The 25,879-nt window shown below is 30.3% G+C and overlaps 1 long non-coding RNA gene across 5 annotated transcripts; it reads right to left on the minus strand.

The window, feature by feature from the left end:
* Positions 1 to 7,601: 7,601 nt before the first annotated feature.
* On the minus strand, positions 7,602 to 25,624 carry LOC129288699 (uncharacterized). Of its 5 annotated transcripts, none has more exons than XR_008588056.1 (5): positions 25,095 to 25,624; positions 24,165 to 24,233; positions 21,541 to 22,744; positions 21,293 to 21,427; positions 7,602 to 7,759 (listed from the first exon to the last, which is right to left on the minus strand). It is a non-coding gene; the product is annotated as an uncharacterized LOC129288699 (long non-coding RNA). The 5 variants fall into 5 exon arrangements; XR_008588055.1 differs by having other exon boundaries at positions 7,602 to 7,840; XR_008588057.1 differs by lacking the exon at positions 7,602 to 7,759 and having other exon boundaries at positions 18,685 to 21,427; positions 21,541 to 21,678; positions 22,620 to 22,744.
* Positions 25,625 to 25,879: the final 255 nt, after the last annotated feature.

A 25,879-nucleotide genomic window follows, 5' to 3' on the forward strand; every position in this document is an offset into this window, starting at 1 on the left:
TGCAGCCCACACTAGTTGGCGAATTATGTCTCTATTCATTCATTATTTCCTCTGTACAGCTGGCTGACTAGGGTTTGTAATTGCTTCCTATAAGGAATGAATAATCCCAGGCTTAGCACGCTTCCTTTCATTTCATCATCTTTCCATTTCCATATAATATTGTCTTGTGACAATATAGACTTAACGCAGCTCAGAATTGATCTAAAATCTGGAGCTTTGATCATAGCATTATGGAAAAGAGGGGCAGTTAAGGTTGGAAAAACAAAGATGGAAGTCCCACTGACCACATCACTTGCGCTAGAGGCACGTCAAAGAAGACTGTATAAAGAGGTGGTTGATTCTTTATTTGATTTAGGGGTTAATAGTCAACCGTGGCCAAATTAAGATCGAACTGTTTATAAGGTTAAGCTAAATTAAAAAGTTGAAACTTTTTTTTTTAAATACAATATATAATATGAAGTACAAAGATAAAAAAATATATGTTTGCATTTAAAATAGCTTTTCTAGACATAAGTTAAAAAGAAAAAATCAACAAACATCATTAAAAAATAGTAAAAATGAGAGGAAGGCAGCTACTAGCTGCAAACTGAATTTCATGCATGGACGATGTTCTCGTTTGGTTCTTTTGTTGAAATGATACCTTTGATTGGATTCAATGGGTGAGATCAGAGATGAATTTAAAAAAAAATCACCAAAAAAAAAAAATTGCCCACAGTGACTGATGATCTTGTTTTAGATAATGATGTTTGCCTCCGATAGCATGAGACCCTCTTGAGATGTTTTGGTCTATTTTAAAAAAATAGATTCGCAAAGACGAAGGTTTGGAAGCAAAAACGAAAATGGCAGATGAAGAATAATTAAAAACCAGGGTTATCAAAACCAAAACGGACCAGCCAATTTGATTGGTCCGATCAAGAACTCACCTACGATGGAGTCCGGTCAACCTTTACAACTTGACTGGTTCCCCCCCCCTTCCTTGTTTGCTTTTGTTTTGTCTTTTTAATACAGAAGCAAGTGTTACGAGTTTGGAGATAAGTGAAATTGGGAATATCCAACTATCACTATCAAAGAAAAGTCTCCTACCTTACCTAAATTAAAAAGAAAAAAAGAAAAGGAAACACCATTTTGCACACAAAGTCTTGTGTTGTGCCTTCACTCTTCACCATACACATGCAATCAATGAAGAGAATTTAAATGTAGAGTCACGTCCGCTCTCTTTCTCTACGATTTGAGTTTTAACCTGCCTCCCCACTAGGTTTTCTAATACGCAAGGAAACGAAGAAATGGAAATAAACCATGTAGACTTGAAGGAGAATTTTAGGGATGGTGGCTTAATTATTAATGAATCTCAAAATTATGAAACTTTAGTTCAATCCAAAAGGATAAAAGTAAAAATAATTTCAATTGTGAAAAATTAAAGTATCCTTTACTTGTTATGCAAGATCACTATTATTAATTTTCTTATTTCATTTGTTAATTTACTAATATGAGTTGTAAATTACATTAATAACATGTCAATAATTATATAGGACTTAACATCAATTATTCAATCATAAGCAGCAACATCAGTTGTTAAATTGCTAACTTTATTTATTAATTTACTAACATTAATATAAATTACTACTGGCAGGTCTTATAATTTATGAATATCAATTGTAAATTACTAATAGGTCTTGTAATTTACAACTAATTTAATAAATTAACAGTTAAAGTTAGCAAACTGACAATTAATGTTACTAATTATCTGACAAATAGATGTTGTTGTGCTTTGCAAGTGCACAAGTTGTGACAGGTAAAATAAAATGAGTAGAGTATCATCCCCATGGAGATTTTATTAAAAATATGGTCAAACAAAATACATTTGGAAATCAATTAGGTTGAGCTAATCCAAAACATGATTGGTGTTTAAAATATAAATTAAATGTGTGAAAAAATATGAAAACATGGAAAAGAAATTGATTCAAGACTTTTGAAAATAACTAGGCCTTGGATTATTATCCATCTTTGTACTTAAAGAATACTCAATCAACCCCCCATATATTTCACTCTTAATAAAGAATTATGCTAGTCAAGGATATTAAATTACTCACAAGTACTCTCATGTTTTCAAGTAGGTGTTTAGTTTAATTAATTCCTAATCTCTTAAATAACTAATTAAACTCCAATTTTTATGTAAATTCTATGTGACTATGTGAGGTTAATGAGTGTATCTCCACCTCATAACAAAACTATCCATTGCAATTTGCAAACTTCAAGTTCTCACAAAATTTAGCTAGCTCAAATTTTACATCAACCTACTTCTTTAAAACATCAATCAAGTGAACCTAACAATCTAATTGATGGCTAATCAACTAGAATCATTAAGTATAGAGTAAAATTAGCACAATCACATCACTAATCACAAATCCATGGGGAAATGAGTATTTAATCCATACAAAAGGTTCAAAATAATCTAAATCAAAGGTTTAGCTACAAATATTCATAAAACCCATGAGAAAAATACAAGTATAGCAGCACAAACAGTAAACAAAGGAAAGAAAGGAGAATGAAAAGAGAACTAAGATATGAAGCTAAAATATCTTTCAATCTTTAAAAAGCTCAATCTCCACTATGAAGCCAAAATATCTTTCAATCTTCAAATTCAAGCTCAATTTCCACTAAAATCCATGTCATAGCACACTCAAAGCTTTCAAATATTCCCAAGAAGTTAGCAATGTTGGCCAAAGTTGAGAATAGGTCAATATACTCCAAAACCCTAACTATATTAGCTAAATAAAATGCTTCATTTTGTAATCATGTAAAAAGTCATGGACAAAGTCGCGACTTAGTTATGACTTTAGCATTTTTGCACTATTATCTCAATTAACAAAATTTATCTTTTTTGCACTTAATTTCTTCCTCCAAAACTATCACCAAGGATCTAGAAATGTTTCCATCTTAACCTTGAACCAAATAACATAAATTAAGCCCAAAAATATCAAATTAAAGCCAAGTGTGTAAACCCAAAGCAAGATGTACATTTTCTTAATTGGGTAATTAAAATGTATACAATTGAGCCAAAAATATTGGAATCCAAGGAAAATGTGTTCAAATGACAAGAAATTTTGGAGCTTAACAGATGTAATTTGCAAATAATATTGGTAAATTAACAAGAGAAGTAAAAAAATTAATAACTGGTAATTCTGTGTAACAAGTGTAGGGTACTTGGTCTTTTTACAATTGAAATTGTTCTCACTTTTATTCTCCTTAACCTGAACTAAAATTTTAAATTTTTTTGGGCACTCACTAGTAATTAAGTCCACATTCTTGATTCTTTTTGTTTGAAATTCTCCCTATAATTTATGTATGAAAGTTGTCTTTTAAATCATCAATAAAAAAAATTAAATAAGAAATGGAAATTATTATCGTTTAATAATGACTAAATCTTCAGAAAAATTGGAGGAAAGGACCTATTAAAGAATAATCCGAGAAGAGCACCTAACTTGCAAATATGGAAGGAAAAGTGAGAATATGCGAGTAAAAAAAAAGAAAAAAGAAAGAAAATGCAGATTTTGAATCTGGAGGACCTATTAAAGAAATAATCCGAGAAGAGCACCTAACTTGCAGAATATGGAAGGAAAAGTGCAGAATAATGCGAGTAAAAAAAAAAAAAAAAAAAGAAAAATGCAGATTTTGAATCTGGCCCTTTGCCCTATTAATTTGCTTTTTCGGTCCCTTTTTACATTTTTCCCAATCTCACTCTTAAGATATCAATTTATTTGTTCCTTCAAACTCCATAATGATCTCACCTTTAGTTTTTTTTTTCTTTTCATTAACAAAATGAATGTAATGATAATTACAATCCTTGAATTTTTGAAACCCCAATAAGAGACCATGTTCTTTACTTACAATAAATTATCTTTTGTTAATTAGCTTGAGATTTATAACGGACTTTTGTAAATTTCCAACTAACACCAACTAACACTGCAAAGATCCCCAATTAACTTTTGCTGATTTTCCAAGTGATAGCAAAAATATGACAAGTGATTAGCTTGTGATTCACAATTAATTTTTGTAGATTCCCAATTGACATTACAAATAATTGCAAGTATATCTTGTAGATTTTTCAAGCAATTTATTTATATATTGATAGCAAAAGAATTACAGTGATTATCTTGCTATTCACAACTAACTCTTGTAAATTTCCACCAACTTTATGAATAATTTCAAGTAGTATATTTTTTTTTATTTTTCAAGTAGTTTATCTATATATTGGCAGCAAGAAAATGAGATTTACAACTAACTCTCATAAATTCCTAGCTGATATTACAAATAATTTCAAGTGTATGTTGTTAATTTTCCAACTAACTAGTCACATTTTTTAATTACAAGCAAAGACCATAGTTTCTTATTGAAATTTAAATAATTTAATATCTATATTAGTATTAATATTCTTAAATAATCGTTGACTTAGCCTCTACCCACACCCCAACCCCTTCCACTTGAGCTAGCCTGAAATAATTATTTAAACTTTAAATAAATTAAAAATACAAAACAAGAGAGGCGGCGTTTCCAATATTTGGAAATGCTACCTCTCTCCATTTATTTATTATTAAATATTATTAAGTATTAATTATAAATTAAATTATAAATTATAATTAAATAAGTAATAAAATAATAATTTAATATGATAAAATAAAATATTAAATTAATAACAAAGTATAAAGATGATGTTTTTAAGCTCAGTAAACACTACTTCCTGGCCTTATTTTTAAAATAATATGATATACTAATTAAAATTATTAATTAAAAAAATTATAGTAAAATAATTATTTAATATGATAAAACAAAATAATAAATCAATAACAGAGTAGAGAGGTGGCATTTTCAAGCTTAAAACACCACCTCTTTGCTTTTTAATTATTAAACAATAATATATGTTTTTAATAAGTACTAATTAAATAAACTACTTATTTTAACTTTAAAAAAATTAAATAACATAAAACAAGAGAGGTGGCATTTCCCAACTTTGGAAACGCCACCTCTCTCTATTTATTAGTTTATTAAATATTAATATATAATAATTATAATTCTAATTAAATGCATAATAATAAAATATTATTTAATTTGATAAAATAAAGTACTAAATTAATAATAGAGTATACAACAACAAGAAGCCTTTGTCCCATTAGGTGGAGTCGGCTACATGAATTACAAGATGCCAATATGCTCTATCATTTATTAAGCTTTTAGAAATATTATTAATTAAGAGATCGTGTTCAACAACTTCTAAGACTGTTCTCTTAGGCCTTCTTCTACCCTTGTTAATAGGGTTCAAAGTTATATGTTTCACTCTTCTCACTAATGCCTCCCACTGTCTTCTTTGTACATGCCCAAATCATTTTTAAATGATTTTCTACTATTTTTTCCTCAATAGGTACTACTCTTACTTTTTCGCGTATGTGCTCATTTCGAATTTTATCTTTACATGTATGTTCGTACATCCATCGTAACATTATCATCTCTACTACTCCAACTTTATGCTTTTGCTATTCTGTTAAAGCCCATCATTCACTAGTATATAACATAGCCAGTCTGATAGCAATACGATAAAAATTTTCCTTTAAGTTTATTAAGCACCTTACAGTCGCAAATAACTCCCTTTAGCTTTTCTCCAATTAAACCACCCAGCTTGATCCTATGTGAAATATCCCCATGGATTGAATCACTCATTTTGAATAATGGCTCCCAAATATCTAAACTTTTTCACTTGAGGTATAATTTGATTTTTCACTTTTGCTTCCAAATTACTGTCGACTAGTCTCTTACCAAATTTACAATATAAATATTTTGTCTTATTCCTACTCAAATAAAAATCTTCCGACTCTAATGTCCTCATCCATAACTTAAGTTTACAATTAACCTCTTCTCTTGTCTTTGCTATAAGAACTATATCATCTACAAAGAGCATACAATTGGGAATTTCCCCTTAAATATGTTCTGTCAAAATATTTAGGATCAAGTTAAATAGATAAGGACTCAAAGATGATCCCTGATGTAATCTAATTTTTATAAGAAAGTTCTTTATTTGACCACTAGACGTTTTTGTACTAGTTTTTACCCCCTCATACATATCTTGTATGACTTTAATATAAGTGATCCGTACTCCCTTCTTTTCTAAGGCTTTTCAAAGCACTTCTCTTGGTATACAGTCATAAGCTTTTTCCAAATTAATAAAAACCATGTGTAAATCTTTATCTTTACGATGATACTTTTTCATTAATCCTCTTAATAGATAAATCACCTCTATAGTCGATCTATTTGGCATAAAACCAAACTGATTCTCAAAAATACTTGTCTCCAACCCCAACTTGTACTCAATTACTTTCTCCCACAATTTCATTGTGCGGCTCATGAATTTAATTCCTCTATAATTAGTATAATTCTGAATATTCTCTTTATTTTTATAAATAGGAATTAATGTACTTCTGCTCCACTCATCAAGCATTTTCTTATACCAGTTAATAAATAGGAATTATTTTTATAAATAGGAATTAATAACAAAGTATAAAGGTAACATTTTTTAAGCTCAGCAAATGCCACTTCTTTGACCTTATTTGTTAAATAATATGATATACTAATTAAAATTATTAATTAAATACATTATAATAAAATAATAATTTAATTTAATAAAATAAAATAATAAATTAATAATAGAGTGGAAAGGTGGAATTTCCATGCTTAGAAAACACGACCTCTTTGCTTTTAATTATTAAATAATAACATATGTTTTTAATAAGTACTGAATAAATAAACTAATTATTTTAACTTCAAAAAAATTAAATAATACAAAATAAGAGAGGTGGTGTTTCTAAGTTTTAGAAACGCCACCTCTCTCTATTTATTAATTTATTAAATATTATTATATAATAATTATAAATTCTAATTAAATACATAATAATAAAATATTATTTAATATGATAAAATAAAAAATTAAATTAATAGCAATGTATAAAGATCACGTTTTTAAACTCAACAAAATGCCACAATTCCCTAGCCTTATTTGTTAAATAATATGATATATTTATTAAAATTATTAATTAAATAAATTATAATAAAATAATTATTTAATTAGATAAAAAAATAATAAATCAATAATAGAATAGAGAGGTGGCATTTCTAAATTTAGAAAACGTCACTTCTTTGTCTTTTAATTATTAAATAATATATATATATTAATAATTTATATCAATTAAATAATCTATAATTAAATAATTATTTAATGGAGTAGAGAGGTTGAAAATGCCACATCTCTACTTTCGGTTATTAACAATATATTTATTTAGTACAAAAGTAGAGAGGTGGCATTTCGCCACACTTGAAACGCCACCTCTTGTTATTTAGTAAAAATGTAAATAAAAAAGTAATTTATGAGCGGTAGCATTTGATATAAGAAATGTCACCTCTTTACTTTACTTTTAATATTAGTTATGTTTCATTTTTTATTGCTACAAAATGCATGTTATTAAATATCATTTTTGTAGTAGTGTCTATGTATTTGGTTTTGCTGTGGTACTTAGGATCTTTAGAGTAAGCTATTGCTATAGTGTTGTCACAATGAATTAATACTGAATTTGTACTTTTATTTCCAAATCCAAGATGTTCTAAAATTTTTTTCAACCATATAGCCTCTTACACTGCTGCAGTACATGCTACAAACTCAGCTTCTATAGAGTGTAAGGCAATGTATGTCTGCTTCTTGCTGCTCCAATAAATGGCCCTATTGTTTAACAAGAAAGTGTAGCCTGAAGTTAATCTTCATTCATCTTCATCTCCGCCTAAATCCACGTCAAAGTATCCACTAGTGCAAAAAGCATTTTTCGCCATAGTTAAAATGAAATTTTAACGACAGAAGACACTGTGTAGTAGAAGATTATGTGATAGTAAATAAATATTTTTCACCACAGGTCAAACGAAATTGTGGTGAAAGACAGTATTTTTCATCATAGGCCCTAGCTCACCTATGGCAAAAGCAAAGTGGTGAAAAATATGATATTTTACCATAGGTCCAAACACACTTGTGGTGAAAGATTGTATCTTTTGCCACAAGTTTGAGCTCACTTGTGGTAAAAAATAAGAGAAAAATATAATATTTTGCCACAGGTAAGCTCAAACCTATGGCAAAAGATGGTATTTTTTGCCACAAGTTTCAGCTCACCTATGGTGAAAAATACCATCTTTCGCCACAGGTTTGGCAAAAAATTAGTTTATTTTATTTATGGCCATAGTTTTAGCAATAACTGTCGCCATAGATGATTCTTTTAGCACAATTATTACACTAATTGTGGCTGCAAATGCTATATTTTTTTTACTTGTATCCCTTATATCTATATACAACCCTTACTTACAAAACCTACATTAATATAAAAACAGCAGCTCCAGAGATCAATACAAATATATCTAGTGCAAATATATGAACTAAAAATTTACATTTCCAATAAAAAATATCTAGAAAGTTTCTACTCTAATCCTATTAATTCTAAGAAAAAAAATAGACGACAAATTGCATATGTGTCTCAGTTCTTGCTTAGAATATTGCTATAAACTTTGGAAATGCTACAAATTCAATAACAATATATGAATGAATAATAACTCAAGTATATGGCAAACTTCATAATTATAAATCATTATTAATAAATTATTATCTGATCAAATAAATGAATAATACCTTGAGTGATAATTTCATATATGAAAATCATCACATAATAACTGTACTCTATACTTTCTGGTTGTTGAAGACACTATAAAGAAAATAAAAAAATTAAATTCATTAAACTAATATTATAATCTTTATTCTAATTAAGAAATAAATTTGAAATATTTATTTGCATTGGTACCCACTTGATTTCATTTTTTTTCTTATCAACATTCCTGTTGATTTCCAACATGTAACTAAAGATCTATTTACCAAATATACACACTTAAAAAATATTAAATATATATTATTAATAACACAAAATAGAATTATTTAAAAACTTACAATTCAATCAAAGACTTCATGTCATCACTTACTTTCCTTTTTAGTGAACAAAACCAGTATATAGTATTTTTATATGAGCAAATGATAGGAAGCATCTAATGATGACTATAGTATATTAATTTATATTAATATCACATCATTAAGAAATTTTTTTTATAAATTGAGCGATGAATTTAAAATTTAATACCTCTCAATAATTGGTAAAAACCAGCATCTCTTCTTTTGCTCACACATCATTTTTTTTAATATAAGAAGCTCTTTGATTCACTTTGCTAATGGAGGTTAAAAGTGAAAACAAGAACCTATAATTATTATCAACATTGAGTTCGGTGCATATCTTGTAGAGGTACTTTTGATAATTAGACATATATTAGCAATAAAATAACAATATCAAATATTAATTTAGAAATAAAAATGAATGCTTACATGATAAAAACTTAAATTATTGACAACTCCAACCACTCAAAAATAGTGAGGTCACTAATATCTTTTCTAACAACTTTAAAAGTAATAGGCTTCCCAACAATCTTTTTGATTATGTTTATTTCATCAGAAAATTCATTCATGTCAGCCATAATTGAAGCTAACTGTTTCAAATTATCTTGCATTGGTTGGGGATTGGAACCCATAGATTTTTCTGATTGTAGGAGTTTCTATAATTAATATATAATGAAAATTATAAATACCTATGTTACTAATTGAAAAAATAAAAAATTGTAGCATTTTCATACCTCTTTAGTAACTTGTCAAACTAGCTTTTTTAACCAAATAATGAAATTATGTTAAGCTTGTTCTATTGTTTTCACCTCCTCAATAAGAAATAGTACAGGAGCATTAGCATCCACAACCTCTTCAACCATCACCTTTACTTGGTTATGTTGTATCTGTTGATGGTGACTATCGTTGCACGGTTATACACCTTTTCATATGCAACTACTCATCTGCCATGATACTTCACATAAACTATGCATGGCATTCTTTCATCTGATAGGCTAAGATCGCATATTGGATTTGTAACACCACCATAATTTGGTGTTTGTTGTAGTTGCATTTGTAGATTACTAATCATTGATTGCATTTCCATTATCATGCTTAACTTGCATTCCGCTATCATCATTTGCACTTGATGAATTGGTACGAGATTAGAAGGTGGAGGTCCAACGTATTGTCTTATACCCATACCTTTTGGAACCCCCCTAACACAGCCGAGGTGCTTTTCACTACCTAAGGCTGTAGTCAATATATCCTTTCTACCAGTAGACACAAGGTCCCCTCAGAGGATGCTTCTGTAAGTGCATATTGGAACATGCAAGCATGTAGAAATCAATGTAATTAATAAATTTCAATCATATGATTAAGATATTGACTATAAAAATACTTATAATTTTCTCAGCTACTTCTCTAGCCTTTGGGAAATAAACTCTCCCTTTTTATTCATCCGTCCTTTCTTCCATGCTTGAGCACTATTAACAGGAGATGGAGGAGAAACGTCTTCAATATTATCAACCCCCGCTGCTTGTCTTTTAGCTTCCCACTTCTCTTGATTCATTATATCATAAATATATGCATACCCTCCTCGAGACATAGTATTGTTGTATAGATTTTTCTTTCAACGCTCTTGACCTTTTTGACTTTTTTCCCATTAACAAATAATGAAAAGCATTTGTTAAAAATGAATCTTTACTAATACTAAATAAATTATCATATTCTTCTTTCACTTACCAAAAATTTGGGATCATGTCTACTGTGAACAAATTTCATCCACGTGTCATAATTAATGAACAAATATTTCTCCTAAGGTTTTTCCATGCTGGCATCATTGTCACTATCATTATTTTTATTGCCATTTTTAGGAAAGACATTTTCTAGTAAGTTTGGACTTAAAGTTCCTCCATCAGTCCCTAAAATACTTTAGTCACTTGTCCTTTAAAAATAGAGTTTTCTTGATGTCATAAGTAATCTATAAATAATACATGCCAACAGTGAATTTCGTAACAACATATATTTCAAAAAAAAAAATAGATGTAATGTGTAGCAATAAGAAATACCAATATAGTTTTTCAAATATCATTTCTGTTACTTTCATTTACATCATCCCACTCTTCCTCTAAGATGTTGATTTTTTGACATGCCACTAAACCCACAAAGCTCTTAAAAATGTTTCCTTTCTTCTTATCAATTGGTTGGCAATCATCATCAAAATCAATTTGAATTCTTCCATAAATTTAAGCCAACTTGGTAAGTCATGTGGCCCTTCTTTTACCTCTTTTAGAATTTGTTTTGTTAGTGATGGGATTCTCTATATTTTTCCTAAAAACAAATACGATAAATAAGGTTAATGGCAAAAAAATATAAAAATTTAAATTAATGTAAAAATGAAAGTATATGAAACAAAATCAAATGAATCAAAAAGATCCTATTACATTCTATTACCATTATAAAAATATTTTAGTTCTCCCATAAACCTTTATCATGATCAGTTCTAATGTCATATACATTGTGTTCATCTTCCACATCCAATAAGGGTGGGGTTGGTACAAAAGAAGGAATCTCTTCAATATCAAAACTTGTTTCATTATTCTTACTATAAGTAAGGAGACCTTTTCCTAATAGAACCATGGACAACCTCTTATCAGTTGGATCGGTGATTTTTCATAAGTTGCCATTATAAAAGGCTCATCCTTATGTTTTGCCTTATCAAGGTCCACTAAAGTAAAATCCAACTTGTCTCCTCAAACACCATTCTTAATATTGACCCACCTATACTTGAAAATAGGCACCTTAAATTTAAAGTAGTCAACTTTCCATATCTCTTTAATGACCCTAAAATATGACGAGGATGCCAATGTTGGATTTTTATCTTTTATACTAGAAAAATGAGTTGCTTCAGCTACTATCATTACTTTACTATTTTGCATAGTGCTATTGTCATCCTGTATTTTTGTATAGAATGAATATCCATTAATATCATATGCACTCTAAGTTGTAACATCAAAGTTAAGCCCACTAGCTAACCATCTTATTGCTTTTAAAACATTAAACTTCTCATGATCCTCCTTTACCCTTGCCTTAAGCTAAAGTGAAAAATGACTATTATGCTTACCTAGTAGCCATTTATTAGCCTTTTTAGGATACTGATCTTGTAATTCCTTTTTGTATGCATCCAAATAATCTTGAACATCATTGGTATTATTCAAGATATATAGATGTATTTGTAGCATTTCTTCATGAGTCATGCACTTTACTTTCATGCCTTGTGTCCCTTACTCTTCAACTCTCATTCCCTTTGGCAAGATTTGAGAACACCAATAGATTTCACATCAGATAGATATTTAGTACAAAACTCGACAACCTCCTTAGCAATATATCTTTCAACAATAAAGGCTTCCTCATGATGGGGATTCTTCACATAGCCTTTAAGAATTTTCATGTGTCGCTCAAATGGATACATCCAATGTAGATAGACAGGGCCACACAACTTTATCTCTCTTACCAAATGTACAATTAAATGTACCATAATGTCAAAAAATGAGGAAACAAAATACATTTCTAGCTGACACAAGGTAATGACAAATATCATTTTGCAACTCCTCTAATTTCTCAAGATCAATGACTTTGCTGCAAATTGCATTAAAGAAGACACATAGTTTAAGAATTGATTTTCTCACCTTTTCCTCTAATATGTCTCGAATGGCTACTAGTAACATTTGTTACATCAGTGCATGGCAATTGTGAGACTTCAAACCAACTAATTTTAAATCTTTTATTGATACAAGGTTCTTGACATTTGAAGAATATTCTTGTTGTACTTTAATACCACGTAGACACTTACAAAAACTTCTTTTCTCCCTTTTAGACAAAGTATGAGGAGCTAGGCTCATGTAAGTCCTCTTTCCTTTTGCTCTTTGAGCCAAGTTTATTTGTATTCCCATGTTAAGTAAGTCTAATCTTGCTTTGACTCCATCCTTGGTCTCCCCCTTTATATCTAATAGTGTTCCAATAAGATTGTCACACACATTTTTTTCACATGCATCACACCAATATTGTGTCTTACCTTAAGGATGCTCCAACAGGGGAGACTAAAGGAAATTGACCTCTTCTTCCACTAATTCTTTTGAGCTTTCTTTTTTTAGCTCTTACCAAATACCACATTAATGTCTTTCACCCGTTCATATACCAAGCTTGTAGTTAATGGCTTTGGAGCTTCATCATACCCTTGATAGCCATTGAATGACTTCGTTTGCTTACGATAAGAGTGGTCTCATCTCAGGAATCTTCGGCGACTAAGATAGACTATCTTCTTCCCATGTTTTAGTTATTGATGGGATGTGTTTTCTTTATATATAAGGCATGCTTTATGCCTCTTCACACTATATCCAGATAGGCTTTCATATGCAGAAAAATCATTTATTGTGTAAAAAATTATAGCTCATAACTTGAAAGACTCGTTTCAATATGAATCAAACACATTTACACTTACCTCCCACATCTTCTTCAAATCTTTAATCAATGTTACCAAGTAAATATATATGTCATTTCCTAGTTATTTAGGGCTTGAAATCATCAAAGATAACATGATATATTTACATTTCATGCATAACCATGGAGGAAGATTATAAATCACTAATAGAACAGGCCATGAGGTATGTTGATTGCTAAAATTGCCATAAGGATTCATTCCATCTGTACATAGTCCAAGCCTAAGATTTCTAGGCTTTTTGCCAAATTCAAAAATGATTGATCAATTCCTTTTTATTGTGGAGAATTGACTAGATGTCGAAGTATGCCATCAATTTTTCTCTTATCAGCATGCCATCTCAAGTTCTTGGCCTCATTTGGATTAGCAAACAAACGCTTAAACCTTGATATTATAGAAGATACCACAACACCCTCACCAAAGGCCTCTTAGTGATAGAGTCATTACTACTGTTGTCTCTTTTTGTTTATAACATGATGCCTTACAGATTAGATAAGAATCCAACACTTCATAATCATTTCTATACAATATACAGTCATTAGGGCAAGCATGTATCTTTTGGTACCCTAAACCCATTGGACATAATATTTTTTTCCTAATAGTAACTACTTGAAAGTGTATTACCCTATGGAAGCATCTCTTTCAATAATTTAAGCAACTCTGTGAAACTTTTATTGCTCTACCCATATCTCGCTTTCAAGTTAATAACTTCAACATTACTGTTACTCATGTATATTTTGTACACCCTATATATAAAGGTGTTTCTGAATCATTCCACAAGCTATCATATTTGTGCACCTTCTCAACAGCTTCAATGCCAATATCACATAACATATCCTCTCTTTGATCACCAAAATCCATATCATCATTTTCAACTTGTGGTATACTATGTTTTCTAGATTCACTATGTAATATCCACTGTCTGTACACTTTATAGAATTCGAAACAAATTAGGTGATCCTTAATCTCTATAGAACGTCATCGCAACCCATTCAAGCACTTAACACAATGACAATAGAATAATCCTTTATTATTAGGAACATTATTCTTTGTAAATTTCAAAAATTGATCTACCCCCCTCTTATATTCATCACTTATTCGTAAAGCATCTATCCAACTACGGTTTATCATTACCTATTTCAAATAACAATTAAAAATTTGGCATCACAACAATTTAGAAAGCAAGATTTCTGAGGCACTAAATCCCTCAATTCAATCAATTTAAGCACATTTCAATTGAATTGTTAATAATTAGGATATATTGTTTTGTTTTAACCTTACTAAGACATCAATTTCAACACATTTTAACAAATCTTAATTATTCAACTTCAACAAATAAATTATAATAAACTTAAAGAAATCAATATCATGGAAATTAAAAAAAAATAGCAACATAACAACTTATAAATTGAGATTCCCTGAGCATTAAACACTCAATTTCATCAATTCAAGCAAATCTCAATTGACATTTTAACAATTATGAACTCTAATCAATAATCAATAATATAATTTATGATAATGGGGTTCAAAATTTATCCCAACAAAAAATTTAAAATGGAAAAAATAGTAAAAAAAGGACATAACAAAATAGCAAAAAAAAAATCTGAAGCTAAAAAATAATTAAATAAAAAAACTAAAAAATTGCCAAAAACATTGGACATAAAAAATAGCAAAAAAAAATTCTGAAGCTGAAAAATAATTAAATAAAAAAATCTAAAAATTGCAAAAAAAAAAAGAATATAAAAAAATAGCCAAAAAAATTTTGGAGCTAAAAAATAATTAAATAAAAAAGCCCAAAACTGCAAAAAAAAAAAAACCTATAGTAGGGCTGAGACGAGCTACGGGCAACACTAGCTGGAGGCAACGACAGTTAGGCACTCAGGTGGGGAGATAGTAATTGTGGTCTTGAAGTTGGGGGCAATGGTAGCTCAGAGCTAGGGGTGAGGAGGTGGTAGCTAGGGGAGAAGGAAGCTAGGGGAGATGAACCCAAACTATGGGAAGGAAGAAGAAATGCGAGCTAAGGGAGCAATGGTGCTAAGGGAAAATAACTATGGAAAGAGTTGAGGGAGCAATGGAGTTGAGGAAAAATATTTATGGGAAGAGCTGAGGGCAAGAAAGCTACATGCAAGTTGAGAGATTTTGAAAAGTTGAGGGGGAAAGGAGAAATAATACTATCTTTGGCAACAGTGCCCTCAAGCTTATTGCCAAAGACAGGATCTTTGGGCACCCGTCACCAAATGTTGTTTGAATTCAAACATTTTGAAATTTAAAATTCAAAATGTATGAATTTAGACATAAATAAAAAATAAAATTTATAAAATTATTTTTTAATTAAAATCTGTTTAAAATTTATTTATTTTTTAATCTTTAATTATTTTTCTAAATTTAAAAATAATAAATATGTCTTATTTTAGGCACAATTAAATTTTAATTATAGAAAATATATTAATTATCCAATATTATTAAATAAAATTATTTTATTCAATATATTAATTCGTAGATATTACATTATTAATTATGAATATAATAAATAATTTTTGTTATTTATAATTATCTTTTAAATAAAATTCATTTAATATTTGATAATTTAGACACAATTATTTTTCCTTAAATATTAGTTTATGAAAAAATATAATAAATAATTTATTTTAATTATAATTATTTTTTAAATGAATTACATTTATGTAATAAAAATTTAAGTAATAATTTATTTTAATGATTTAATTAAATTATTTGATTTAAATCATTATTTTTCATAAGCATTTATGCTGACAGTTTATAATAGACCTATCGCTATAAATGATCTACTTTTCAACTTAATTACAAATAAGCCACTAACTCAAATATTACCATATTTTTTTATGAACTGTGGTAGAAAATATATCGTTAAAATTCTATTTTGCACTAGTGATCCTATCAGCATAGATCACTCCCTTAGTAACATAGTACATAGTTAATAGTAACCTTTAAGTATCTTAAGATCCTCTTTACAACCTTTCAATGTCCTTCACCGGGGTTAGATTATGGTAGCTGTTCACAAGTCCTATGGCATAGCAGATGTTTGGTCTTGTACATATCATTACGTACATCAAACTCCTGACTACACTAATATATGGAACTATTTCCATTTTCTTTTTTGGCTCTCCTAATTTTAGGACTCATATCAAGACTAAACTTCACACCTAAAGATACTAGGTATCCATGGAGTTATAGTCTTTTAATATTAAAACACTTAAGAATTTTCCATATATAATTCTCTTGTGAAAGAGAAAGGAGCTTCTTAAAGTGATTTCTTTGGATTTTAACTCCAACAATGTATTTTGCTTCACTCATGTCCTTCATTTCAAAATTTAATAAAAGTCATTCTTTAGTAGTGATTATCAAATCCAGATTATTTCTGGCTAGTAGAATATAATCCACATAAAAAGATAATATTATGAAGTTCTTGTTAAACCTCTTGATGTAAACACAGTGGTCTTCCTCAATCATTTAAAAGTCAAATGAGGTTATTGCTTTGTGAAACCTTAAATACCACTGTCTGGATGATTGTTTTAGTCCATAAATTGTTCTATTTAATTTACATACTTTATCTTATTTTCCTTTTTCAATGAAACCTAATGGTTGTTGCATATAGATTTCTTCATCTAGGTCACCATTTAGAAAAGTGATTTTTACATCCATTTGGTACAACTTTAGGTCCAAACTATTTACTATTACTAGAATTAGTCTGATAGAATTGAAGCATACAACATGAGAAAACATATCCTCATAATCTATTCCCTCTTATTGTGTATACCCTTTCACCACTAAGTGAGCCTTATATTTATCAATTGACCCATCTACTTTTATTTTGATTTTGGGAACCTACTTGTTCCTAATAGCCTTTTGGCCATGAGGTAAATTAACTAATTTTCATATTTGGTTGGTCCTTATAAAATCCATTTCTTCATCCATTGCTTTATTCCATTTATCCTTAGCAGGTCCTTATAAAGCTTCATTTACAGAATGTGCTCATCATCATCTTGAAGAGTTACTATCAATGCTTCACCCTCAATTTGGAAGTGTTTTTTTGGCACACTCTTTATTACTTTTTTAAAGTAGGATCCCTTGTGGATTTTGATTCTTTTTGGGTCATTTAAAGACTTTTTAGAGCTCCTACTTATATCAACATTTTGTGATGATTCAGGCCTATCTATTTGTTTATATTATGTTGTTCTTGTGTCTTGTAAAGAGATACAGTTTGATCAACTTCTCCCTTGCTAGGAAGCTCATTTTCTAAAAATTTAATATTCCTAGATTCAATTTCAGTTATAGTTCCATCATTGCTTTCACTAATGAAAACCTAACCCTTTAATTGCTTAAAGTATCTTATAAAGTTATATTTCTTCCCACTTAGACTTAATTTTTCATATTTATAGGAATCATCATGGACATATGTAGTTAACCCCCATGGTCTTAGGATATTTAAATTCAATTTACATTTTGTCCATAACTCATAGGGCGTGGAAGTAACTGATTTTGAGGGCATATGATTAAGTATAAAGGCTACAATTAGCAAAGCATCCCCCCAATATGAGATTGGAAGATTTGCTTGTGCCATCATTAACCTAACCATGTCTAAAAGAGTCTTATTTCTTCTTTCAGCAACTCCATTTTGTTGTAGAGTGCTAGGAATAGTTAGTTGTCTAATTATTCCTTTTTTTTCACAGAGTTCTTTAAATTGATCAAACAAGTATTCATGTACTCAGTCAATTCACAGTGCTTTAATTTTACTGTCTATTTGATTTTTAACCTCATTAGTGTATCATCTAAAGTACTTAAGAGCTTTAGACTTTTGTGACATGAAATATACATGACCAAAATGTGAAAAATCATCGATAAAGGTAATAAAATACTAAGTTTTGTGTTTTGCCCTTATACTCATAGGACTACATATATCAAAATGGATTAATTGTAATGATTTTCAGCCTTAACACCTTTACCAAAAGGTTTTCTCATTGCTTTACCAGCTAGACAATTTTCACACAAGGACATTTTCATGTTTGTAATTGGACCTAGCATCCCTTCTTTAGCTAGTTTAATCATTCTTTTTTTATCAATATGCCCTAGTCTAGCATGCCAGATATTCATATCAATGTTATTAGAAGAGGTGGTAAAGTAATCATGAAAATAAACTTTGTCAACAATATCCATGATAAAGAACCTTTTTGAAAGAAAAGGCACAACCATAAAAGGTTGAATTGTAATAATGTCAACAACCTTGTTATGAAAATTAATTACAAACCTAAATTCTAAAAGGCAAGCAATTGAAGTTAAGTTCCGTTGGATGTTCGATGCATGTAACACATCATGGATGATTAAGGTCTTGCTACCTCGCAAGATCAACTTGCAAATTCCTATGCCTTTTACCACAATCCTCTTGTTGTTTCCAACAGAAAGCCACTTGCTATGATTCGGCAATTGACAGCACTCTACGAAAGATCCACAATCCTTGCTTATGTGGTTTGTGGAGCCTGAGTCTAGAATCCAAGAGGAGGAAATAGTTTCCGTAAGAAAAGCATTACTGGAAACATAAGAAATATGTGAATTCACTTAATTCACAAGTACCTGATCACATCTACTTTGCTTATGACAATCCTTTGCAAAATGGCCCATATTTTAAGAGGCAAAACATTTGACCTTTTTAAGGTTAATTCTCTTTTTCCTGCTCTTCTTTCTCTTCTTCTTGAAAAGTTGTTTGTCCTTCTTTACCTTAGGGCTACTCTTGTTACCCTTCTTTTCTTGCTTCTTACCCCTATTAGGCTTAGCATTTGAAGGACCACTTTACTTGACAAGGTAAGACTGTCTAGATGACTTGTAAGCCTCCAAATGTTCGGCCTCTAACTCTAGGTACTTAGCCATATCATTAAAGTTAATGATGTTTTCATTGTGGGTTAAGTTAACCTTCATATTCTCCCAGCTAGTTAGGAGCGATCTGATTACAACCTGTACTTACTATTCCTCAGATCATGCCCGGCTTCTTTAAGTTCACGAATCATATTAGCCATCTCCCTTAAGTGCTGCCGCATAAGAGTATTTGGCTTTAGCTTATAAGTGTCAAACTTAATTATAAGCCTTCTTAGTTTGGTAGTTGAGGTACTACCAATCTTTTCTTTTAAGGCAGCCCATATAGCTTAAACAGTGGAGTGCTTCTCAAATTTACACATCAGATCATTCGCCATAGCACTTATAAGTGTTATTCGTGCAATGCTATTTTTTTATTTTCATGCCGTAAATGCCTCTTAGCCTCTCCTATATTGAGTCGAGTTTCCTACCTTAGGCTCGGCCATGACCACAATCAGTGGCTCAACATCATCTTTTTCTTCCAAAATATATGCCACCTTACGGTGCCATATATCCTAGTTATCCCTGTTTAACTTGTCACCCTTATTCAATTCAGTGATAATGCTTTTTATTGCCATTCTTAATTTTGAGACGAAACTATTCTACATTAATAGTTTTCTATATTAAACCAAGAATAAAATACTTATGAGAAACATATAATGTCTTATATTTGTATTATTATTTATTAGAGTGATAGCAACATTATTAGGTCAACGATCAGGAGGCTACGTTTGTATCTCCCATCACATTGATTCTAACAAAATCACTATCATCTATAAACAATTTACAAATATTTTTATAATCATTATATATATATATAGCTCTTAAATGACTTATCACTTTAGAGCTCCTACTCAAATAAAGTATATATAAAGCAATAAAAAATATCAAAAATATATAACATGCTTCATATATATTATAAATCATCAAGGTCCTAAAATAATATAACATAACTCAACAAAAAAAAATTTAGAAAACAGAAAAATACTTAAGGTATAGACCTAAAAAGACAACTCTTCTCTTTATATTTTTCTTGTACTTTCATCCCCTTGATGGCTCTATTTCATAGCAAATTTCTCAAGTACAACTTGTTTCACTTATTATGTTGCACAAGTTCTTTCTTGAGTTATTTGAAAATTTATCCTATAATTAGGGCTCGTTCTTCTTTTGTTATAAAGCTTGAATATGCTCTTACTATCGAAGAAATTTGATTTGGCTTTTTAATTCTTGTAGCTTCTCTTTTCCCTATATTTATGATCACTAAGGGTGTGGAAGGTTGTTCTACATCTTCATCTTCATCTTGAAGATTCTCATCAGCCTCTGATTCATATTTTGGTTTCGACAGCATGTGCACCCTATAATAATATGGATTTAATATCCACTGCTTTAGGTTCTAACTACTATTTTAAATCAACTAGCCAAAATCCAAACATATAAACAATTTCAATATGCTTCCTAAACACATTTCTTTATCCAAAATATATTAGAATTCTTAAAAACGATTCCTAAATCCATATTATTAGTCTTTAGCTATTGAATATACTTAATTAATCTACTTTGACTCTTCTACTTGTCTTCTCAACACCATAAGTGCATTAACATTCAAACCGCATCATCCATTATTTATATATATTACTCAAGCCTAACAAAAGAAAACCTAAAAATCCTCTTTTTGTTCAATCATGCAGTAGCAATAATGTAGAGAAATTCCAGTTCACTGCATCCAAGATATAGAAGGCAGAAAAATTTAATCCTAAGCCGAACTTCCAACCCAAGTGCAACATTTTAGCCCCAACCACAATTAGCATATCAATAATAAAGAGCAGGGACCACATCAATCAACTGGAAAAAGAAGGGAATGATTCAGCAGTACAGTATAGCCTAAAGAGGAAGGAAAGAAAACAATATCTCACCTCAATAAAGCTTAGTGGCAGGAAGTATAAGTCAGCCATTGAACAGTATTGAAGAAGAAGAAAATAAAGGTTCAAATCTTCATTAAGAAGGAGGAAACTATGATTTCAGCTAGCAATAAAAGGAGTAGCTACCACCTGTACACACATTAAATTTCAACGATAAGGAAGGAAGAAAAGAGAAAAAGACTGACCACCCATACACACCCAAACTCGCCACAAAATAGAGCAAGAAAATAAGGAAGATATACCTCTCCACTGTGACTGATGAACAAAGATTGAGGAGAAAAGGAAGGTGGCAATGAAGATAGCAAACTAATAATAGCCTCCCGTAGACACAAAATAGCACGATATAGTGGGAGAGAATCAGCAACTCAGTTCTATAGTGGCTGGCAGATGAGGATGAAAAGATAAGGTGATATGAAGCAACGACAGCCACAAAAACGGTCTATCAATAGTGAGCTAAGTGTGTTGGTAAGGGTTAGAGAAATGCACTGACTTTAAGGATTTAGAGAAGTGTAGGAAGGCAGTGAGAAAAATGAATCAAAGATACTCTGTTTTTCTTCACATAAAAGAAACGAAATCAGAACATGAGGAGCATAGGAAAAATTATAAAAAGGAGCATGGGAAAATTACAATGAAAGGGACAAGAAAATTACAAAAAAGGATATGAAATTTTTCTATAATTTAAAAGCAAGCTTTTGCTTATAAAAATTTGGATTCTAGATCCTTGCAAAAATTTCTAGCGTAATTTCCTATAATTGCCCCCTTTCTAATTTCTATGAAACTTATTTAAATAAAAATACTCATTAGGGAAAAAAAATTTTGAACTTAAAATTTAGAGTCATTACATATAGGACCAAACTCAGTTCTTAATTCACTGCAAGTGCATAGATGAAAGAGTGAAGCTTTCAAGCAAGAGAGAATATAAGAATGTTTCTTCTTTATATGGGTACTGAACCGAAAGCCAAAACCAATACTATGTTATATCGGCTTCAACTGACCTTCACACTTCTTGTTACACTTGAACGTGGGAGGTTACAAAAACAAAACTGTTCCCTCCAATTAATCAAATTGAATAATAGGAGTATTTGCGTATAAAGGCCTGGAGCATATTATACTTGAGGACCCAGACTCTTTCATATTTACAGTAAAGCCCCATGGGCTTATATATTGGACCAATCCACCTTTTGGTGGATAACCTAACAATTTCATTGCTTTGTTTTAGTTAATTGTTTTCTTTAAATAACAGTTAATTTTTGGAAAAAAATAGCACGATTAATTCTATTCTTCTTTGGTCATGGCTCAAACATTTTAGAATTTTAATTACCTCAAACCTGTGCAATTGCGGGGCTGATCATCAGTCAAACTTCATTTCTATCCAACATCGGGCAAAGCTATCTAGCCTTGAACAACTTCAAATGATGTTGTCACGCCTTGAAAATTTAAATGTGACTAGCATGGGATATAGAAAAAAACATCCATCTCTTAAGACTTGATCAAGAAAACTCTAATATGATATTTTAATGTATTTGAAATAGGATTAGAATTCATTGCAACATTTTTATATAAATAAAAGATTTCCATGCCTTTTTGTAAATTTTTTTGCAAAAACTCCCCCTCTCATAAAGCCTCCCAAAAACAAATCTATAACCATTTTACAAAACAGCAGCAGTAGGTAGGAACTCTATTCCCATCAATAGATAACAAAAATATAAATAATAGAAATGAGGACCCTAACTATAGCTTATGTGAAGCACCTGATATAGGAATTTATTAAAATATAATACATGGATTTAAGTTTATATTAAAAGAAGCTTGATCTACAATCCTTCATCTCAACTGAATATTACAGCTCCTCAATGGTCAATGAAAGGTATGACATCACCTAATGTATCTGAGACCAAAATAATAATTTTCAGTGAATAATGTCTCAACATTAAAATTTGAAGTAATAAGAATGAATAGATTTAAGTAATTGTAAATAATTTTAAGAGAAAAGCTCTTGATATAATGTAATCATCAAACTTGGGGTTCTAAATATTTTAGAAAACCTCAAAAATACTAAACCATTAATTTCATAATAACAAAGTAACTTTATCATTTGATCTTGAGCAATCAATAGATCAAATAAACAAAATATATAAAAAGAGAGACATTTATCAAGTAAAATCAATGAAGTATAAATTTAACAAATAAAATAAAAACTAGTATTCTAAGGACTTTATAGAACAGATAACAAACGTAAACACACAGTTCACGAGGATAAATAATCAAATGCGGCTTATGCTACAAAAACAAACATGGACACATAATCCACAAGGGTAAATAATTAAATGTAGCTTCAGCCATAAAACAAATGTAAACACACATTCCACGGGAGTAAGTAACCAAACATGGCCCGAAGCCATGAAAACAAATGCATGTGTTAGACTTATGAATAACAAATGTAAGAACAGTAGAGCTTAAAAAAATCAAACTAGTTAGTCATTGATTGTGGCACGCCAAAGGCTAACGGAATTGTCGTTAGCAATCAGTGTTTTGTATAAAATCCCCTTTAAATTCATTTTCAAACATGCAAAAAAATCATCACTATTCAAATATAGTTTTTACTCTTAAATCAAACTCGCATGAATAGTTCTTAAGCATCAAAACTTGCAAGAATAAAATTTTATAACTAATTTTCATGCTTGCATTTATTGAATAACCAGAATTACCAAAGTTGATAAAAATGATTCACAAGATAAAGAAAATTCAAATTACAGAGTATCTCATCCTTAACAAAGTTGTTATAAAAATAATCTACATAAAAATGCAATATTTTAGGAAAAAAAATAACTTTATCAGTAAATGAGTTGGGACGTTATCCACTTACCTAACATGTTTTCAAGGTTCAAAATTCACTTCTCACCACTTCAACCAAGGTTTCCTTCCTCTAAACACCCTATTCAATATAAAAGAAGATTTAATGGCCTTTACTTAAGTTAAATAAACTATCTTCCAACATTGACAAGCACAATAGTTAACCAAGTTCCAAATCATTATATAATTTAAGTCTCCATCTGTCCAATTCCTTTAACATTATTTCTCATTATATTTTTCCTTGTCTTTCCAACACCTCTCTAATACATAACTAAACTCTAATCAAGAGTGTATGAGTTTGTTTATATACACACATATACTGAACTTAATTACTCTATCAATTCATAATTTTTCTATCATCCATTTTATCGAACATCTTGGTTACATCCCGAAACCAAGTCACAAAACAATACCTTGGTTTATAAATTATCAACCATAAAGTTCTCAAAATTCAATTGGTTTCACTTAACTTCATAAACATCAATTTCTTTGCAATACTCAAGTTAAATTCACAAATAAATAGTATTCAAGTCACACATGCCTCTTAGAAGAATTAATGAAATTTTAGCCAATACATAATCAAGCAAAAATCCTACTAGAAGACATTTTATCAAACACCTTGTAGGCACCAATCTTTCAATTTTAATTCTAAGCTCTCATCTTCAAATCTCATCCCAAAAATTTAAAAAAAAAATTCACTATCGATATTTGAATTAATCCAACTTCCCAACTTCATTCCCTAACCAATTTTTTTTATTTGTTTTTCCTTTTTTAAACTCAAAGAGAACTAAATCCATCCATCTTTATCAGGCTAAAATCGAACAGCTATCACAAGAATATAAAAATATGTTCTACTATATTTCAATCCTAGGTTTACTTAAGTTCCACCCAACACAAACAGATAAAAGGCACAAGAAGAAAAGAGAAATTTAAAGTGCATCACCTCTAGAAATGAACAGCCGAGCAAGACCAAGAAGTTGACTGACCAAAAATGAAAAAAAAAAAAAAAAAAAATTCAATGTACCCACACCCACTCGCACAAACTCGACGGCAATACTGAACCTGGAAGAAGAGGCCATCGAACGAGCAGAAGTTGACCAGGGGAGGGAGAACAAACAGCTATCGAAGTACCCTTAGCTGCCGACTGCGATGCGTCGGAGGTATGAGGCTGAGGACTGTGACCACAAGATAGAGAAGGATGAAGAGAATCGAAACTCAGAGCCCACACACATACTCAGGACGACATCCCAACCAGGGGAGAGGAGAAAGATGAGCAACGGCGCACAAGGAAGAAGAACTCGCAATAGAATTTTAAGGCGGTGGCGGACGAAGCTGACGCACCTCCCACGGCGAGATGACTAGCGGAGGAGGAAAGGATCGAGAACGAAGGGCATGAATGAATTCCCTCTCTCTCTCTACCCCCAAGTCTAGAGAAATCGAAAGGAAAGGGAAAAATCCGAGCAGAGGAGTAACGTGCTTCCTGTTTCTAATTTCCCTCTTATTGCATTTAATAAGTTTTTCTTTTTAAAATACCGGGAGGGCATTATAGTAATTTCAGCAAAACTAAGGTAAAATAAAATAAAACAAAATAAAATAAATCCCTATCTCACACCACTATGAGAATTCAAACTCGAACTTAAACATCCAATGGTAAATACTACTAAGACACTATTCTTTCTTATTAAACCTACTCCAGAATTTAATAAAAATGCAATCAAAATACTTAAT

Source organism: Prosopis cineraria, unplaced genomic scaffold, assembly GCF_029017545.1.
Source record: "Prosopis cineraria cultivar Desert tree isolate PC_DT_omini unplaced genomic scaffold, ASM2901754v1 PC12, whole genome shotgun sequence".
Taxonomy (NCBI): Eukaryota; Viridiplantae; Streptophyta; class Magnoliopsida; order Fabales; family Fabaceae; genus Prosopis; species Prosopis cineraria.